At 37.7% G+C, this 14,352-nt stretch overlaps 1 protein-coding gene and 1 long non-coding RNA gene across 6 annotated transcripts in view; one reads left to right on the top strand and one right to left on the bottom strand.

Annotated features, from left to right (window-relative positions):
- PIK3C2G (phosphatidylinositol-4-phosphate 3-kinase catalytic subunit type 2 gamma) overlaps positions 1-14,352 on the bottom strand; it is a 424,274-nt gene that overhangs the window by 65,500 nt on the left and 344,422 nt on the right. The gene's annotated exons all lie outside the window — the stretch shown is intronic.
- The window catches only part of LOC126931694 (uncharacterized), a 45,625-nt gene continuing 38,593 nt past the window's right edge, over positions 7,321-14,352 (top strand). For both annotated transcript variants that reach the window (XR_007717900.1, XR_007717899.1), the window contains exon 1: positions 7,321-7,440. This is a non-coding gene — a long non-coding RNA (uncharacterized LOC126931694). The remainder of the gene's footprint in view (positions 7,441-14,352) is intronic.

Genomic DNA, 14,352 nt, shown 5'->3' with positions numbered 1-14,352 from the left:
TGATGCCTCCAGTTTTGTTTCTTGCTTAGGATTGTGTTGGCTATTCAGGCATTTTTGTTTTGTTTTGTTGTTGTTGTTGGTTTTTGGTTTCATATGAATTTTAAAATAGTTTTTTTCCAGTTCTGTGAAGAAAGTCATTGGTAGCTTGATAGGAGTAGCATTAACTCTGCAAATCGTTTTGGGCAGTATGGCCATTTTAATGATATTAATCTTTCTTTCTTTTTTTTTTTTTTTTTGAGATGGAGTCTCACTCTGTCGCCCAGGCTGGAGTGCAGTGGCCGGATCTCAGCTCACTGCAAGCTCCGATATATCCATGAGCATGGAATGTTTTTCCCATTTGTTTGTATCATCTTTGATTTCTTTGGGCAATGTTTTGTAATTCTCATTTTAGAGATCATTCACCTCTCTGGTTAGTTGTATTCCTAGGTATTTTATTCTTTTTATGGCAGTTATGAAAGGGATTTCATTCTTAGGGGATTTCATTCTTGATTTGGCTGTTGGCTTGATTTTGTTGGTGTATAGGAATGCTACTCCTTTCTGTATGTTGATTTGTTTCCCAAAACTTTGCTGAAGTTGTCTATCAGCTTAAGGAGCTTTTGGGCTGAGACAATGGGGTTTTTGACATATAGTATAATGTCATTTGCAAGCAGAGATAGCTTGACTTCCTATCTTCCTATTTGGATGACTTTTATTTATTTCTCTTGCCCGACAGCTCTGGCCAGAACTTCCAATACTATGTTGAATAGGAGTGATGAGGGAGGACATCCTTATCTTGTGCTGATTTTCAAGGGGAATGCTTCCAGCTTTTGCCCATTCAGTATGATGTTGGCTGTGGGTTTGTTATAGATGGCGTCTATTATTTTGAGATAGGTTCCTTCAGTATCTAGTTTATTGAGAGTTTTTAAAATAAAGTGATGTTGAATTTTGTCAAACGCGTTTTCTGCATGTATTGGGATAGTCATGTGGCTTTTGTCTTTAGTTCTGTTTATGTGATGAATTACATTTATTGACTTGCATATGTTGACCCAACCTTTCATCCCAGGGATGAAGCCTACTTCATTGTGGTGAATTAGCTTTTTTATGTCCTTCTGATTTGATTTGCAAATATTTAGTTGAGAATCTTTGCATCAATGTTATATTGGCCTGAAGTTTTCTTTATTTGTTGTGTCTCTGCCAGGCTTTGGTATCAGGATGATGCTGGCCTCATGGAATGAATTGGGGAAAAGTCCCTCCTCAAAAACAGTTTCAGTAGTAATTTTACAGCTCTTCTTTATACATCTGATAAATTCATCTATGAATCTATCTGATCCTGGGCTTTTTTGGTTACTAGGCTATTTATTACTGATTCAATTTCAGAGCTCATCATTGGCCTGTTTAGGGAATTAATTTCTTCCTGGTTCAGTGTTGGGATGGTGTGTGTGTGTGCAGGAATTTATCCATCCATTTCAGGTTTTCTAATTTGTGTGCATAGAGGTGCTCATAAGTAAGTCTCTGATGGTTGGTTGTATTTTTGTGAGGTCAATGGTAATGTCCCTTTTGTCATTTCTAATTGTGTTTATTTGGATCTTCTCTCTTTTCTTCTTTGTTAGTCTAGCTAACAGCCTATATATCTTACCAATTTTTTCAAAAAATTAACTCCTAGATTAATTGATTGAGTTTTTTTTGGTGTCTTGATCTCCTTCAGTTAAGCTCTCATTTTGGTTATTTCTTATTATTTGGTTATTTCTTATCTGGTTACTCTTACACTAGCTTTGGGGTTGGTTTGCTCTTGAATCCCTAGTTCTTTTAGTTGTGATATTAGGTTGTTACTTTGAGATCTAACTTTTTGATGTGGGTGTTTAGTGCAATAAATTTCCCTCTTAACACTGCTTTAGCTGTGTCCCAGAAATTCTAGTATGCTGTATCTTTGTTCTTATTAGTTTCAAAGAACTTCTTGATTTCTGCCTTAATTTCATTGTATACCCCAAAGCCATTCAGGAGTAAGTTATTTAACTTCCATGTAATTGCATAGTTTTAAGCAATATTTTTAGTCTTGATTTCTATTTTTATTTTGCTGTGGTCTGAGAATGTGTTTGGTATAATTCTAGTTATTTTGAATTTGCTGAGCCTTGCTTTCTGTCCGACTGTGTGATTGATTTTAGAGTATGTGCCATGTGGCAATTAGAAAAATGTATGTTCTGTCGTTTTTGGGTGGAGAATTCCATAGAGGTCTGTTAGATCCATTTGGTCCAATGTTGAATTCAGGTCCTCAACATCTTTGTTAATTTTCTGCCTCAATGATCTGTCTAGTACTGTCAGTGGAAGTCTCACACTATTATTGTGTGGGAGTCTAAGTCTCTGTGTAGGTCTGTAAGAACTTGCTTTATGAATCTGGGTGTTCCTGTGTTGGCTGCATATATATTTTGGATAGTTAGGTCTCTTTGTTGAATTGAATGCTTTACCATTATGTAATGCCTTTTTTTTTTTTTTTTTTTTTTAATCTTTGTTGGTTTAAAGCCTATTTTGCTGGAAATTAGGATTACAACTCTTGCTTTTTTTCTGATTTCCATTTGCTTGGTAGATTTTCTTCCATCCCTTTATTTTGAGTCTATTGGTGTCACTGTGTGTGAGATGGGACTCTTAAAGATAGCATACCATTGGGTTTTGCTTTTCTATCCAGTAGACCACTCTGAGCTTTTTATATGTAAATGGCACTGTGTGTAATGTAAATGGGTATTTAGTCCATTTACATTCAAGTTTAGTTTTGTTATATGTAGATTTGATCCTGTCATTGTATTGTTAGCTGGTTATCATGCCAGCTTGTTTGTATGTTTGCTTTAGAGTGTCACTGGTCTGTGTACTTAAGTGTGTTTCTGTATCATCTGATAATAATGCTTCCTTTCTATATTTAGTGCTCCTTTCAAGATCTCTTGTAAGGCAGGTCTGGTGGTAATGGACTCCATCAGCATTTGCTTATTTGAAAAGGATCTTACTTCTCCTTCACTGAGAAAGCTTAATTTGGTTAGATATAAAATTCTTGGTTGAAGATTTTTTTTTTCTTTAAGAATGTTAAATACAGGCCCCCAGCCTCTTCTGGCTTATAGATTTTCTGCTGAGAGGTCCACTGTTAGCCTGATGGTGTTCTCTTTGTAGGTGACCTTCCCTTTCTCTCTAGCTCCCTTTAATATTTTTTCTTTCATTTCAATCTTGGAAAATCTGATGATTATGTGTCTTGGGATGATCATCTTCTGTTGAATCTTGCAGGGGTCCTCTATATTTGCTGAATTTTACTGTTTTCCTCTCTAGCAATGTTAGGGAAGTTTTCAATTGATGATATTCAGAAATATATTTCCAAGTTGTTTGCTTTCTCCCCATTCCTTTCAGGGATGCCAATAATTCATAGATTTGACTTCTTTACATGATTCCATATGTCTCAGAGGTTTTGTTCATTTCTTTTCATTCTTTTTCTCTTTATTTTTGTCCGACCCTCTTATTTCAGAGAGCCAGTCTTGAAGTTCCAAAATTCTTTCCCCAGCTTGGCCTAATCTGCTGTTAATATTTGTAATTGCATTGTAAAATACTTTAGCATGTTTTTCTGCTTTATCAGATCTATTAGGGTTTTAAAAATACGTCTATTTTATCTATCGGCTCCTGTATTATTTTATTGTGATTCTTATGGATTAGGTTTTGCTGTTCTCCTGAGCATCAATTATCTTTTTTCCTATCCATATCCTTAATTCTATTTCTGTCATTCCAGCCAACTCAGCCTAGTTAAGAACCCTTGTTGGAGAACTAGTGCAATAATTTGGAGGGAATAATTCACCATTTGAGTTGCTGGAGTTCCTGTATTGGTTTTTTTCTTATCTTTGCATGTGGGTATTCCTTTAACCAGCGGGCTGCCTCTGATTAAAGTGGTCAGCCAGGGGAAGGGTAGTTGTGCTGGAGTCCCAGGTTGGGAAGCCCTGCTTAGTAAGAAGTGATGACTAGGACCTGTGTGGCAAACAGTATGTCCACTTTTCTGTGCAGTGGGTGCTCTGTGCTTGGGCTCTGGACCAGCCCTTGATCCCCATAGACTCTTCAGAGCCTGGAGACAGCAGGACAAGGGCTGCAAAACAGCAAAGGTGGCAACCCACCCTTCCCACTGGGAGCTCTGTCCCAGGGAGTGGCAGAGCTGTTACTGTCTCCATATTCCTAACGAGGAATGGCTGGAGACTCAGGCCAGGAGGTCCCACCCACTGAGGAGATACAGGGCTGGAGACCCATGTAACAAACAGTCTGGCCACTTTTCTGTAGGGCTGCAGTATGCTGGGGGTCTGCTCTAGTCCCCAGTCACCTTGGATTTTTCAGCACCTACAGTGCAGGTACCAACAGCAAAGGCTTTGAAACAGCAAATATAGTGGCTTACCCCTGTCTCTGGGAGCTCTGTCTGTATCCAAGGGACATACGGACTTGTTGCTGGCCTGAACACACTGACAGGGGTGGTTGTAGACCTCAGTCAGGAGATTCTGCCCAGTGAAGAGAAATAGGATTCAGAATCCATGTGAAAAAGCAATCTGGCTGCTTCTCCACAGAGCTGCTGTGCTGTGCCACAGGTCTGGTCCAGCCTGTAGTCACCCCGGACTCTCTAGCGCCTGAAAACAACAACGGCTAAAGCTGTGAAAGAGCAAAGATGGCCGCCTGTCCCTCTCTGTGGGAGCTTCGTGCCAGAGAGGCTTGGAAGCACGGCCAGTTAGAAAACACCGATGAGAGTGGCTGGTGATACCAGCTGGGAGGTCCTGCCCAGTGAGGAGAAGAGGGGTCCGGGTCCCACATGAAAAAGAAAAGCAGTCTGACTGCTTTTTCTTAGAGTGGCTGCACTGAAGGCAGTAACTGCTCAGGCTGCAAAACAGCAAAGATGGCAGCCCACCCCTCGCTGTGGGAGCTCGGTTTCGGGGAGGTGTAATGCTGCTACCTGTGCCTGACTGAAATTCTCCGCCAGTGGGTCTCATCCTGCCAGGTTCTGTGGAAGCGGAGCCTGCACACCATTGCTGCTCAGCCCCCTGGATTCAGCCGCTTTCTTAGGGGTATGTATGGGAGTCTAACCTCTCACTTTGCCAGAGTTGCGGCCACTTTTGCTGGGAAGCCGGTATCTAAAACTCCTGGTGCTTCGCGTGTGTCTTAGTGGCTGCTCCGCGGAGATTCTGCGCAGCTCAGTCTGTCAGACTGAAGGGCCTGGTGGAGTGGGTTCACGAGGGGATCTCCTGACCCAAGGGTTGCAAAATCCATGGGAGAACTGTGGTTCCTGGGGTTTGCTCACTCATTTACCATTTCCCTGAGCTGGGGAAGCTCCCCTGTTTTTGTGTCACTTCTCAGTAGGCGGTTGTTGCTTTTCTCCATTCTCTGTGGGTTGACTTGTTTTCTTGATGAATCCCAATGTGTGAACCCGGATGCTTCAGTCCCAGGTGCTGAATTTCCTTGCCCTTCTATTTCTCTCCATGAGAGCTGTGCACACTAGCTGCTTCTAGCTGGCCGTCCTGGCCATCCTGCTTTCAAACTGTTTTTCTTCATTTCACTAATCATATCCATTTTTGCTTAATCCAGTGGTCAATTCTCAACTTTTGACCATCAGTAGCATTTGACACAGCTTATTATCCCTTCTTCTTTGAAATTCGCTTTTCTCTGAAATTCCAGGCACCACAGTCTTCTGGTGTCCAACTGGTTGCACCTGCTTAGCCTCCTTTGTCGATTCTCTTGTATCTCTTCAAGTTTTAAAATTGGTGTTCTGCAGAGTCTAGTCCTCAGACTGCTTCTTTTTCATATTTACACTCTCACCCTAAGTAATCTCATCCTGTCTCATGCCTTTGATAATCAATTATTTGCTGACAACAGCATTATGAATATTTCCAGCCTAACCTCCCAGCTAAACTCGAGATATATGAATCCACCTTCCCACTTGACATCTCTGGAAGCCTTATGGGCAACTCAAATGCAGTGAGTTTAGATTCAGTCTCCTACTTGCCCCAATCTCCATTCCCAAGATTTTGCCATCACAGTAAATGTTCAGCCAATGCAAGCTTGTCACGCCATAAAGGCACCTTAGTGGTTGGCAAACATCCTGACTAGGTCAGTGCTTGTGCGCCAAGAGTTGTTAGATATTTGGAACACTTCTCCTATGTAGAGTGTTGCATATTTGGTGAATAAATATATAAACATTTGGGATTTCTCTTAGGGGATCTAAAGTTACTGTCCTTTGATATCAATGAGTCAGGTAAATGCGATAAGCTAAATGAAGTGCTCTGTGAGGTTTTGTGTGTGTATATATATATATGTGTGTGTGTATTTTTTTCACAGTTAGAGTAGATATGTTTATCTAATATAGGATTTTCAATGTCTAATAATGTGCTTTTAAATTTAACAATGCAATCAATAAAGAACAAATTTGAAACCCAATTGAATAATTTTAAATTAAATCTGCATCAGTTTATAGTTTAAGTTCAGAGTTCTTACTAATATTCTGTTTGCCAATTATGTTAAGTCATTTACAATTTAATATGATTGATTTTTTGAGAGAGTTGGTCAATTCAAAGTTACCTAAAACCTAAGTGCTTTTCCTATGTCATCTGAACATATTCTCGTTATCAAAGACTGCAGAGTTAAAGTACTTGCAAAGGCCAGAAGTAATGTAATATAACAGTGAGATCAATTTTTTCTTTCTTTAAAAATAGCACATTAAGCATTCCCATTTATTAACTGTTCAGCCAACATCTAGAATTGGCTGCAAGATTTAGTTTTAGTGAGTTAAAACAATAAGCTAAATCTATCTCTCTCAAACACGATGAAGTGCTGTAAAAATGTGAATTTAAAAATGAATTCCCATAAGAGTTTTAAATCAAAGTTGAACAGTAATTTTATTTTATTGCTTTTTTTTAAATAAAGCAGCATGTCAGAATGTCCAGTCTTTAATGTAGTTCAACCCACTATATTCATATTAGAGTCACATGGAAGAATGACACTATGAAGAATAGTGAACTTCTAAAGAATCCTTTACATTTCCAGTTTAAAATGTCATCAGCATTTTAGTAGACTGTGTAAAGTAATCTTGGCTTTACTGATGGTACACATATGACATTTATCCTGCATGCAACATAATCTCAGCTAGCTCCAAATAAGAAAAGAGCAATGTAGTGACAAATGTAGTAATTAACATCTGGGTTTAGCAAGCAGGGAACAAGAAACATATGCTCACTATTAAGATAGGATTTATCCATTTGGATTTATTTTGACATTTGATTTCTGCTTTAAAAAAATAACACTGCTTAAAACTTAAGTAATATCAATTTCTTATTTTAGGGAACTTCTGGTAATGAACAACAATACTGAGAAGAGCTGAAGTTCACAGTGAATATGGCTTTAAAAATTTAAAAAAACAACAGCTGTTTGAATGTCTCAGCTAACCTCAAATATGGGTGCACATTTGTTTAGGTACTGCTATCACTTGCTATTACTTTTATTACATATTTCTATTACTCTCTTTTTTTTTTTTTTTTTTTTTTTTTTTTTTTTTGAGACGGAGTCTCGCTGTATTGCCAGGCTGGAGTGCAGTGGCATGATCTCGGCTCACTGCAACTGCCACTTCGCAGATTCGAGCAATTCTCCTGCCTCAGCCTCCAGAGTAGCTGGGACTACAGGTGTGCGCCACCATGCCCGGCTAATTGTTGTATTTTTAGTAGAGACGGGATTTCACCATGTTGGCCAGGATGGTCTCAATCTCTTGACCTCGTGATCCACCCACCTCAGCCTCCCAAAGTGCTGGGATTACAGGCATGAGCCACCATGCCCGGCCGTTTCTATTACTCTTTATAAAGATCTTATTTAGTCCACAACACAATTCCACCAAAACAGAGCAAAATTTAAAGAAGCAAAAGGAATTCTTGTTAGCACTACGAGAATGAACTTGAATGAACTACAAACACTGAAAGAAAAAAAGTTTAAATCCATTTTGAGGAAAAGAATGAAGCTAAAAAATAAGCCAGGTAGATATGGAACAAGGATATCTAAACTGATCAACTCCATTAGAAAAGGTATTGGGATAGTCCATTTTCTTTTGTCAGTTGTGTGCGTGTGTGTGTGTGAGAGAGAGACAGAGAAACAGAAAGACAGAGAGATCTCAGAGATTTATAGGCATCCCTCCACCTGGGCTGCTCTTGTATCTTTAGAACAAATCCCCAGAGACCTCTTGCCCATCTGACTTAACCAATTCCAGACTTTAAAGCAGTCTCTTTATCTCATTCCCTTGACAAAAGTAAGACTGCTTGCAATTAAGAATGATACTAGAAGGGCACGTAATAATATTTGATATTAGCAAGTTAAGGTGATACGATTTCATGTTAAAGCTACATTTTCTACTTCCTTTTCTTCCATTTTTCCACTCACTGTCATATATTATTTATATTTATGTCTGTATTTATTATAGTATTGTAAACTCAATGAGAGTAAAGTATATATTGCATTATTTTTAATCTCTCCAATTTCTTGTCTGCAACCAATTTAAAGCTCTTAATCAAGAGTGTTACATATAGTGTCAGTAAAAATTTAGTCTTTACAAAGTTATGTAGTGATATAAAATAATTTTATAATTGTTATAAATAAATATATCATATAACTAAAATTGGGGTGTGTTTTAGCATAGAAGTATATAGGATTATCTTTACTTTTCCTATGTTGTCATAAGACAATCAACTATAAAATGTGAAAAACGTTTTAGGAGAAAATTTCTAGAATCAGAGATGCAGATTATTCTATTATGGAAGTATTCAGCATAAATAGTATAGCTTCAAGTTAAATCTCTTGTTTTATTAACAAGAGAAAAGAAAATTTGTGAATGCATGAAAACATCTAAGCAGTTCATATCACTTAAAATAGTAAAATTATTTATGGCACATAGACTACATAAATTCTAATGTTTATGTAGATAACTATGTTAATACATATGAAGAAAGGGAGCTGTATCAGTAATACAACATTTTAAAAATCTGAAAATAACAGGATTTGGTTTGGAATTATTTATATGATCTTTAGGCCAATAATGTTTCATTTAATCTTAAAATTATGTTTTTATTTCCTGAATATAAACAAACTGACTTAGGCAAGTGTCCGTAAACATATGGAGATGCATAATGCTTTTATGAGGACTAACCTACTTGCAGATAATTAAAATCTGACTACATTATGCATCACAGAGAGCATGAGTGATTAGTCAGGTCACACTGCTTATTATTGCTCAGCAACATCTGATGACGTCATTACTGTTCTATCACAATATAACTCATATAATGAATATTTTCCCAAGTACTGTAAAATTCTTTTGGAATACGGGAGGAAAAAAAAAAACCCAATGTGTGAAGTTATAAAAGTCTTTATGAGGCCACTGGTGCCTATCAACATAGATAGAATATAGACAAAGACTGCAGGCTTCTTATGGCAGCATTGTGTCTGATTCAGCTTCCTACTTTCTAGGGTAGAGTTTCCCAGACCTGGTTGTGCATCTGAATCACTAGAATTATTGAAATACAAGACAGATACCTAATATATCACCTTCTACCTTTAGAACCAGCATGTTTAAGGATGGGGCTCTGAACATTCCTTTTAAAATCTTCCCAGTTTATTATAAAACAATTGGTTACCAGGTACTATTTTGGCACCCCTGGCCAGAGAGTATAAAATGTAGGCAATCAATAAACTTTTGCTGAATGACTAAGACAGTGATTTTCAATGTGGCAGCTAATATGCCGAGGCTCCTCAGCGTCCACATTTAATTTTTGATGATTTGGCATCTATTAATATAGCACTACTTTATTTATTTTGTATCCAGAAAGGGCAAATAATAATTGAGATGTAGATTATACATCTCAGGAAGGTATGGTACCCTAAATATTCACTGTGCAAAATCAACTGAGTTAATTACCAGGATGATACCTTGGGAGAAGGTATTACATCTATAACTTTAGCTTCTTTTAGTTTGAGACTATTTTGGAACAAGACAGGATTCACCTCCTTGAAACTCCAGTGTTAGAAGATGGCTGAAATATTCTCACTTGGAGTATTTTTAGGCTATGTGATTTCACAACGGTATTTCCTGTTTGATGATGTAAATACCTTCTCCCATTAGATTTTAATTCAATTCGATATAAAAACAATGTAGTGCCTGGAATTTCTTTAGCCTTGCTTTCCGTAAATACTGACCGATGGAGATTAAAAGAGACACAAAACAAGATAAAAACATCTCTCCTTGGGGCCTCTAGGGTAGCACTTTAATTAGCACATTTGCAAATGTGGATGTGATGAAAACTGCAAGCTATGTTTGGTGGTTTTGGTCTTACGTCCCCATGCAGCGATGAGTATGATGGGCAACAATATTCATTAAGCCTTGCTGTGCTAAACTACACCTTTACAAAAAACCTTCTCTGCCTGTACATGCCTGGCTTCTTTGCCTTCTGCTCTCATGACAGGCCTCTGCTAATACTTCCATCTTAACCCATCCTGTGAGATTTCATAGCAGATACATTTAGGAGTTTCCTACTGAAAGTCTTGCTGCTTCCAATATTCACCTTCTTCACACCAGTCCCAGAAATCAGACACCTTTTTACTTTGCACTTATTGGCCTCAGCTTACATAGCCCAAACCTGACAATTTCAGCAGTTGCTGGACAGGTATTGTCTCCAAACAGCTTTAGTATAGTCAGTAAGACAGCCCTCAGCATGCAAAGATAACAATCCATCCACTATTCCCTCAGCACTTTTCTTTATAGATACTGCCATACCCACAGCCCTTGACTGCAGTATAAATGAACAGATGTGACCTTCAGAGAATGTCAGCATCAGTGAGGGACATTAAGATGTCAGCATTCTATGTGCTTCTTTAACATGCAAAAATCACCTGGAACCCAATGGGATGAATTAAGTTCCCTTGATTCTGTAGGGTGGAAGCCTCAGTCATAATTTATTCCCCATGGACTGAGACAGAAAGGCAAATATACTAAAACATGTTATATCATTTTATATTGAGAATGCAATATTGAGAATTTTATATTGAGAATACAATATCTTGCTTTCCTATTGTTTTGTGAACAATGTTTTCAAGCATTATTTTATTTTACTTCTTTGTTTCCTCCTACTACTGACATTATTATACTCTCAGTTTCCCTATTACACTACTCTATCTTCATAGTGACTGAGCATATACTGTTCATTTCTTTCCCTTTGCTCATAATAGATACATTACAAATGTGATTTGTATAATCTGAGTGATCTTTCCGGAGGGCACAGTCATGACTTGGTGTGCTACTACCATTCATCCTTTCTGCCCATGGCCAGGCAATGTTTCTGGGCATGGCACTAGGTAACCAGTGCAGCCTACCCCAGAGCTGGCAGTAAAGAGGATTCCAAAGATCATGCTCCAGAATGCCAGAGATCTCTGTCATGACATTCATGTGGGATTATGCATTGAAGTGAAGGAAAATATTAAAAGTACTATGAATGTTTATTTTGTAATAACATTCACATTTCTTTTTCTAAATTTTTCACTTTCTACAAGTTTTAAAATATGTGTCACTATTTGTATAGTAGTTTAGGTATAAAACATATTTAAATGAGTTATATATTTTGGAAGCATGAGCAATTTTTTTAAAATAAAAACTTGATAAGATATCAGAATAAACAAGTTTAGAGACCATGGCTAAACACTTCTCAGAGGCAATCTTTGATTGAAACCCTTAGGTTTTCAATAGCAGCAGAAGTTTTATAGGCTAATATGTGCTAATGATATTGTTATTCATTTACTCATTCAAAAACACTTAGTAAACATTGATAAGAGTTAGTATTAGTGCTAGACATGGGGTAAAAATAGAGATGAATATAGTCACTTTGTTCTTTAAGTTTCTAAACAGGAGAAAGCGTGTAACCATAATGTTTTGTTTTTGCAGTTATCTTTGCCTAGCATGACTTTTCCCAATTTCTAGTTACCAACTGCTACTTGCCCTTTAATATCGTCTTAAACGCCATACCATCTGGGATGCCTTCTCTACCTCACTTGGAATTAGTTGAATACACCTCCTTAAGTGCTCAGGCAGTTGTCCTTTGACACAACATAGCATCTCCAGCTGAGAGTCTACCAGCCTTGAAACAATATTGCAGCATAATATTCTTGTATCAAAATTTGCTAAGAATCAATAATATAATAGAATACTTGAGTACCTGCTATATTGGAGGCCAAATGACTGAACATATTTAAACAGAAAAATAAATGGAAAGATATTCATTGTCTGAGACAATGGTTCTCAAATACTACCATGTATTGAGATCTTCTGGAGGACTTGTTAAAAACAAAGATTGCTGGGTCCCACCCCTTGAGTTTCTGATTTAGTAGATCTAGGTAGGGCCAATATTTAACGTTCTTATATAAGTTTCAAGGTGAGATTCCCAGCACCATATAGGAACTGTAATTTGAGAACCACTTGTTTTCTTAGTAACTGCTAACAGGGATCTAAAAGTTTCACCTCTTCTTGGTCCTGACTATATGCCATCTAATGCAGTCCTTATTGACAACTCAGGTTTTCTCTAACAGTGCTTAGGACCCCTATGACCTAGGATTTTCTTCTTTAAATATGTCTATTTATCATGAAACCACAATATTACTCAACTAGGAGGCACAGCAATAGGCCAACATACTGAATCGGTGAGTCTATTTTACAGTTAGGAGGCTATTTTGTATATATGCATTGATATTTGTTTAAATTTCAGTGAGTTTTTTTATATGTACTGATTCAATCTATTGTAGAGCATGTAACAAAAGAAATTTAAACCATGACTTGAGATGTAATTTCATGTAAAAGCTTTCCCAAGATCCAAGTGGAGAAGAAAGGCTGTTGAACTGACAGCTGAGAAAAAAATAGAGCTCTTTGGCCCTTTAGTAAGTTCTGGTTATGGGGTTAGCTGTTTTCCTACTGTTACAATGCCTGTAATTTACTTTGAAATATTTCCACATGTGCAACATGATATTATATATGTTTCTTAACATATACATATATGTTATATGTGTGTATAGATCTGTATAACATATATATAACCCAAGTGCTGCTGGCATTTAATCAAGACGGCAGAGTTGAGTCTAGAAATGACCTGTTAATGTCCTAATCAAAGATGCACAACTTGGGCAGCGGTATGGTGAAGGAAAAAAGAGGGTGTTCTTAGTATTCTAATCAAGAATCCCATCTAGATGCAGTCAGTACATGTGCTTCTGTTATTCACTCAGAACTTGATAATAGGCATTTTAGTAATTGGCAAACTGAATGTTAAAGATGAGTTTTTGGCCGGGCGCGGTGGCTCACGCCTGTAATCCCAGCACTTTGGGAGGCCGAGGCGGGCGGATCACAAAGTCAGGAGATCGAGACCACGGTGAAACCCCGTCTCTACTAAAAATACAAAAAATGAGCTGGGCGCGGTGGCGGGCGCCTGTAGTCCCAGCTACTCGGGAGGCTGAGGCAGGAGAATGGCGTGAACCCAGGAGGCGGAGCTTTCAGTGAGCCAGGATCACGCCACTGCACTCCAGCTTGGGTGACAGAGCAAGACTCTGTCTCAAAAAAAAAAAAAAAAAAAAAAAAAAAAAAAAAAAAGATGAGTTTTTCTTTATAAAAATAGTGGCTTATTGACTAGTCACATTAATATTAGAAATGGGTTCTCATGGGTGACATTAAAGTTATCAAGATCTGTGGACTAGCTAAAAATATTCTATAAGTGTTCTTCACTCTTACATCAAAAGGCAAAAAATCCAAAAGGCCATGTACTCTTTACTTTTAAGGGTAATGTTTCAGATAAATCACTAAAAGATCCTGTGTCTATCCAAGAACTCTAGAATATTCTGTTAGTTTGGTGCCTCCCTATGAAATGTAGCATTCATCTCAAATAAGATCCATCCTTCCTACAGGATGGTGATATGAAAACCTAATAGTAAAGAAAATGAGAGCTCCTTTTAGCATTCGGAAATTGTATGCTCTGTGCACATATTTAGTATATGTGTGTTTGTGTGATCTTAAAAGCCTTTTTAGATTCACATGTGAGATGGGACAGAATTAGGGTTTGGCATTTCCCTTAAATTTTTTAGGCTATTCTCAGAGCCACTGGTGGGTAGCAGCAAACAGCCCGATAAGAAATCCTTAAATACTTTTTGGGATGGAAAGTGACCACAGACTGAGACCCTACAGTAGTAACCTATGAGAGAATGGTTGCAGTAGAGCACAAGAAAGAGATGGGGAAGCAAAATGGCAGACATCTCTTAAAACCAAGGGTAGCTTGGGTGATGGTTGCAGTTTTAGACTCCATTTTCTGGTGATAGTAGGTT

This window comes from Macaca thibetana, chromosome 11, assembly GCF_024542745.1.
Source record: "Macaca thibetana thibetana isolate TM-01 chromosome 11, ASM2454274v1, whole genome shotgun sequence".
Taxonomy (NCBI): domain Eukaryota; kingdom Metazoa; phylum Chordata; class Mammalia; order Primates; family Cercopithecidae; genus Macaca; species Macaca thibetana.
Note: the sequence above shows the minus strand (reverse complement) of the source record. Positions and strands in the feature narration are given on the sequence as shown.